We start from the raw sequence: 6727 nt of genomic DNA, 5'->3' as shown, positions 1-6727 counted from the left end.
GATACCTCTTAATGGAATTGGATTAAAAATGGGATTACATCATTCTTAATGGGGTTTGATATTTTTGAATAGGGTTTGACCCTTCTTAATGGGGTTGGAATGTAAAGATGGGATTGGATCATTCTTAATGGGGTTGGATCCTACTGAATGGGGTTTGACCCCTCTTAATGGGATTGGATTCCTCTTGAAAGAATCCAAATCCTCTAGAAAATCCAATCACATTAAGAATTATTCAATCCTTTTGAGAGAGATCCAACCTCGTTAAAAAGGATCCAAACTCCTTAACAAGTCTGAGAGTTAAGAAGATTAGAACTGTGTGTGTGTGCGAGCGTGTATATGTGTGTGTGTAGTGACTTGGGGCAGTGTTTCATATTATTTGTTTATTTTTTATTTCCAAAAATATTTATACTTTGAGAAGGATAGAATATAGACAGATCATCAACCCATTTTATTGTTATTAATGTTGGTTATTATTTTATATTTATTTAGTTTTATCATTCCTGCTTGATACAGATCTTTGGGAAATGGCATCTTAAGTAAATAACGTAAAAATAAAATAAATAAAATAATGTTAAATTAGGGTTGAAATACAACTAGAATATTACAAGAATTTATATATATATATAAGTTAGGCAATGATTTTTCTATAATTTTGATCAAAAATATAATTTCAAGATGTTATGTATTTATTTCCCACTTAGTATGAATTGGAATTAAGATGGAAAAATATATAAGCTAGAAATAAGTAAATTTATTGATTTTTATCTAAATCATTGGTTTAGTTAAGTTTAAAATTAAGCTTAGGTTAAGTTATTAGAGGTTAAAACACCGGTGTAGGGATCGTGTGTTAATCCTTTTGTCCAAATCTTAACTTAACTTAACCTAACCTAAGCCACTCAGGGAATTGAACTTAAACTTTATTACATATGAGACATGAATAAAATCGTCTGGCGGCAACCTAAGCAATGGTGTAAGTTAAGCCAGCGTTTCCCAATTTGGGGTTTCTGAAATCAGTTATTGGGTGTGCTGGGAAGTGATGCACACAAAAATCACATTTGATATAATTATGCATCATTGATTACCTAGTTGTGCATACTTGACTTTTTCCATGTTATTTTATTTTTCTAGAGTGTTCTTATTTCTTCTACAAACAATATTGTCAATTTGTTTCAGTTCTAAGGAATCAAGAAAACAAATCATCAAGCAGTACACTTCACTTTCTTTTATCCTTCTAATAAAAAGATAGGGGTGCTGGACTGCTTAGACATGACAAGAGGGTGTGCTATGGTCGGAAAAGGTTGGGAAACGCTGAGTTAGAGAGTTAGAGAGAAAGAGAGAGAGAGAGAGAGCATGACCCTGTGTGTGTAAGCACAAAAATCCCCAGCGGCGTAACCTCCCTTTTCGGGAGGGGAAACCCACCGGATGCTGTGATACGCCCTCCTCCTCCTCCTCCTCCTCCTCCTCCTCCTCCTGCTACTCTTCCCCACAACCCTGAGAAAACAAAAAAACACGTTGCAGGCTCTCAAATTGAACAAACAAATTACATGTGAACACAGTAAAGAGAAATAAAACCGTTGAGTCTTGTCGTTGCGGTTTGAAAAGTTTCAGCGACATGACGTCATCAATTTGTGACGTGGAGGAGCGATGTGACGTCATAAGGAATTGGACGTCATAAAATTGATTGTGAATTTTTAAGAGGGAGTTAGGTAAGTAGATGAAGGTTAGGGGGAGCTAGATGAGAAGTAGATGAGATGGGGTAGGGGAAAGATAGGAGGGAAAGGGAGATGAGTTTGGATTCGTCTACAACTCTACATTGATTGAAAAATCTAATTTGCAAATGTATCTTAATGTTTATCTTGGTTCATTTTATTTTATCATATTTATTTATTTATTTTATTTGTATATTCATTTTATTAATTTATCATTCACTCTTCCTCCTCCTCCTCCTCCTCTGCCCCCGCCTCCACTTCTCTTTCTCCTCCTACTTCTCTTCTTCCTCCTCCTCCTCCCACCCTTAATTCATGTAATATTGGTTGTGTGAAATATACTTATGTATACATGCACACACACATGTATAATATGTGTGTGTGTGTGTGTAAGATGGAGAAGGATGTTCGCTTGTGATGTGTTTTGTATTAGTAAGTTTATTTGGCATTGCATCAATATACATGAAGTGTAGATAATGAAAAGAACACATAGTTCGAAATAACAATTACAATGTCCAATGTGGGGCTTCTGAACACTGAATAAAATCGTTTGGTAGTAGCCAGAAATTATTTTAAAAATTGAAGTATATAAAAAAAATTGTGATTCCCCCCACAAAAAAAAAAATAATAATAATAATAATAATGAATATAACTATATAATATTTGATGATGACGTCATCGAGGAACGTCACACCACGCCCTGATGACGTCATACATATAATGTCGTCACCGATCAGTAGCATCAGGCACGCGCGTGTAGTACCGCACACACAACTACACTCACGTGGGATAGCGGTCAGTTTTACTTGAACAGTTTCTCTTTCTTCTTCTAGGCAAGAAAAATCGATCTGGCAGGAAATAATAGTGTTTCTCCTTTGTACTAATGACTTCTGAATGAAGATATCGATTTGGTTGGTTAGATCAATGAAAATTGAATGGGTTTTCCTGGAAAGCTTTTGAAATGATGCACGTAGTGTTGGAGTTGCCTTATGTCGCTATGTGGATTTTTTTGTAACATACCCTAGTGTATAGATAACTTCTATAACCAACTTGAATGTATATGATGATATTATAAACTAATTCAGATATATTTTGGTCTCTCTCGATAGAAGTCTGTCTTATGATTTTGTGGAAAAGGGGAAAAAATCAATAAGTTGCCAAATGTCGGTAGCCACACGGGCGGTTGTTTCAATATTTTGCGTGGAACTTTCTCCCACACCAGCCACGACAACCACCAATTTTGTTATAATCTATATAATCTTGAACAGTTGGTTTGTATATCACTATTTCCATTGATTTCTATCGACGAAAATATTTGTCTTCATTCTCCTCTCGTGCCCTTACGAAACGTGCAGGGTACCTACTCCTCTTCCCCTCGTCCCAGCCATCACCCGCTCTCTGCCTTATTCACAATATTTCTTTAACGAGAGGATTAAATTGTTATTGGAAGATGTTCCCCCGTTGTTTGTATACTTGGTGATGAGTTACTCGTTAATAGGTTTCCGTGCAGTAATGGACTTATGAAGTTGGGTACACAGAAATCGTACTGTGTTGATATTTCCGTTGGCTAATGCAGTCGACATCGCCCAAGGGTCAAGGAGTGTAACGACGACGCGGAGGGGAGGAGCAATGAAGGGAGGGGAAACGAGGAAGAGCGATTAGATATGGAAAAAAGTGAAGAAAAAAGAAAATTATAATAATAGAGAAAAACGAAAGGGAAAGGAAACGAGAAGACGAAAAAGAAATTTATATAAATGATAACCATAATACTGCGGAAGAGAGTAGAAAACAAATAGTAGGAAGGAGACGATGGAAGACAAAAGCGAAAGGCAGTGGGAAGAAAAACAAATTCCTCATAGTGTTGGAGTTGCTTTCTCGCTGAATAAAATCTACTGGCGATAATCAGACAAAAGATCCCCAAATCTATTGGATATTACGTTCTCTAACGCTGATTGAAATAATTTGGCGGTAGGTATAATGGACGACTAAGTGGTAAAACGCTAAATAAGATATTTGAATTGTCGCCTAATAATTTTATTCAGCTGAAGGAAAGAGATTAAAGGCAGAGTGAGAGAACAATAGAGAAAGATAAGGAGAGAGAGGAAAGAGAAAGGGAGAAAAAGAAGGGAAATGAGAGAGCCAAAAGAGTGAGAAAGAGAGTGAGGGATAGTGAGCTGTGATTTATTAGCACTTCTACTGGGAAAAATAGAGAAAACAAGAGAGAAACATGTAAAAGTAATAGAGAGAGAGAGAGAGATGGAAAAGGAAGTGAGAGAGAGGCAGAAGAATCAAATAGTAGATTAATACGGAAAGGAAGAAAAATAAAAAGAAAAAAGTATAAAACAACGGTAAAAGATGGAGAGAGGGATGGAGAGGAAACAGAGAAAGACGAAGAAGAAAAAAGAAAAAGAGAGAAATATCAAAACAACGGTAAAAGATAAAGACAAATAAGAAATAATTGTAATGGAAGACAAGAATATAAACATGAAGATGAACCACACGACATAGTAAAAAAGAGAAATATGCGATAATGAAAAAGGAAATAGGGAAGAGAAATTGTTCTTATTGAAAGGCGAAAAAATAAAAAGAGAAATAAAGGAAAAGATGATGAAACGAATGAATAACACATAAATAGATAAGTATTTATTCACTAAATAGATAAATAGAGATTATGAATCAATAATGCAAGAAAATGAAGTGTAATAAAAAGATGTTTTGAATTACAAAAGGTAAAAAAATAATGAATATGATAACAGGAAATAAGAAATTATAAAGAAAAAAAAAAGTTTATATAATAAAAAACAAAATAAATTGTGGAAATAAGATAGAATAGATAACCGTAGGAAGAACAGAGATAAATAAGATAAAAGCAAAGAAGAATATACGAAGGAGAGAAAGGATGAAATAAAAAAAAAAGAGAAATTATTACACTAGAATGAAAAAAAAAGAAACGATGAAGGAGGAAGAATAAAAATAACAAAAACAAAAAAGGGGAAAGATGAAGGAAAGAGGGGAGAAGGAGGAAGGGGAAGAGAGGAGGGGAAAGGAAGGCGCGAACGACCAAACAAAAGCAAACTTGGCAGAAAAAGACAAAAGAAAGAATAATAATGAAAAAGTTTAGAAAAAAAAATACGAAAAGTAAATAGAGGAAGAGGAGATGGGGGAAAGCAAGGAATGAAAAAAAAAAAGTAAGAACAAAGAGAAGAAGAAAAAAAGGAAAATAATGAATAAAGGAGAGAACAAAAATAAATTATGAAAAAATATGTATAAATGAAAATGGATAAGGTGGTTAAAGATAAACTATAGAAAATTAAATAATAGAAAAGTAGAAGAAGGGAAATGGAAAGGAAGGGAGGGAACGAGAAAGAGGAAAATGGGGAGGGAGGGAGGGAGGAGAAGGGGGGAGAGGAAGGTGGAGGGAGGGAAAATGACGGAGGAGAGGAGGAATAGGAAGGGAAGAGGGAGAATGGAAGAGAGGGAAGGGAAAAATGGGACGATGGAGAGTGAGGGGGGAGGGAGAAGAGGAAGAATGGGGAGGGGGAAAAGTGGGGGAGGGGGAGGGTGAAGGAGAAGAAGGGGAGAGGGGGGGAAGGAAAGAGGAGGAGGGGGAAGAGGAAGAATGGAGAAGGGGAAGTGGAAGAGTGAGGGGAGGGGGAGGAGGAAGAATGGGGGGAGGGAGGGAAGGAAAGAGGAGGAGGGGGAAGAGAGAAGAACTGGAAACTAATGATGCGAGAGGAAGAGGAGGAGGAAGAAGAGGAAGATAATGAGGACACAAGGGAGCGAAGGGGAAGAGGAGGAGGAGGCGGGGACTAGTCCCACCACGAAAGAGGAAATACGGAGACAATAAATGATAGAGAAAAGACGAGAGAACGAGAGAGACAGTGTAAATGTAGGGACTCTTTGAGTGAGTTTGTTCTGAGTGTCGCTAGCTGATTTTTACCTTTGGTGAAAAGGATTTTGAGGTAATTAGAAGAAGGAGAGATCAGCATCAGTGGTGGGATGATAAAGCAAAGACGTTTGTAGAAGAGGGGAAGCGAACATTCATAGATTGGTCGCAAAATAGGACTAGAGAATCATATGAGAGGTACAAAGAAAAGAGAAGCAAAGAGGAGAGCAGAATTGGGGTAAGAGTATGATTTTCTTTTTTAAGTAATAACAATATGTTTTGGAAGGAAATTAAGAGAGGAAGGGAAGGCGAATCAAGTAGAGAAGAAAATGTAAAAGGTGCTGATGGAGAGATGATAATGGAAGAGACGGCAGTAAGAGGAAGATGGACAGAGTATTTTAGGGAGTTGCTAAATGTGAAGGAGGATAGGGAGGGAAAGGTAGTTGCAGTGGGAAGTGCTAAGAAAATGGCAGTGATGAATGAGGAAAATTGAGGAGAAATAAAGAAAAATGAGGTGAAGGCCGTTATTGAAATGATGAGAGCAGGTAAGGCACCTGGGTTAGATGGGTGTCATGCGGAGTGTAAAAAAAAAGGGAGGTACAGTGATGGTGGACTGGCTGTTGAAGTTGTTCAGTGTTTGTCTAAAAGAGGGTAGAGTGCCGGAGGGCTGGAGGAGTGCATGTATAGTTCCACTTTACAAAGGAAAAGGGGACAAGTGTGAGTGTAGTAGTTTCATATGGATCAGTTTGTTGAGTGTGTGAGTGTGGTTGGGAAGTCTTATGGGAGAATTTTGACTGAGGGGATTAAGAGAAGAACGGAGGGAGTAATTGGTGAGGAACAGTGTGGACTTAGTGTGCTCGGACGGGATGCCGAATGTACTTTTGCCGAAAGACAAGAAGCCGAAACAAAGATGCCGAACGGACACAAAAGCGAACGTACTTAAAGCCAAACGGACCTGGAGCCGAACAGACAGGAAGGCGAACGACATAGAAAAAAAAAAAACGAAAAAAAAAAACGACAAATAGTTATATGTAACATGAAGTCGAACTGATATATCTTGAACATCCCCTTTCCCACAAAAAATAGAATAAAATAGATAAAATAAAAATTAAAAGGAAGAGCGACCATACTTGGC

This window comes from Oratosquilla oratoria, chromosome 29 (genome assembly GCF_046742065.1).
Source record: "Oratosquilla oratoria isolate Oo_2021 chromosome 29, ASM4674206v1, whole genome shotgun sequence".
In the NCBI taxonomy this organism is placed as follows: Eukaryota; Metazoa; Arthropoda; class Malacostraca; order Stomatopoda; family Squillidae; genus Oratosquilla; species Oratosquilla oratoria.
Note: the sequence above shows the minus strand (reverse complement) of the source record.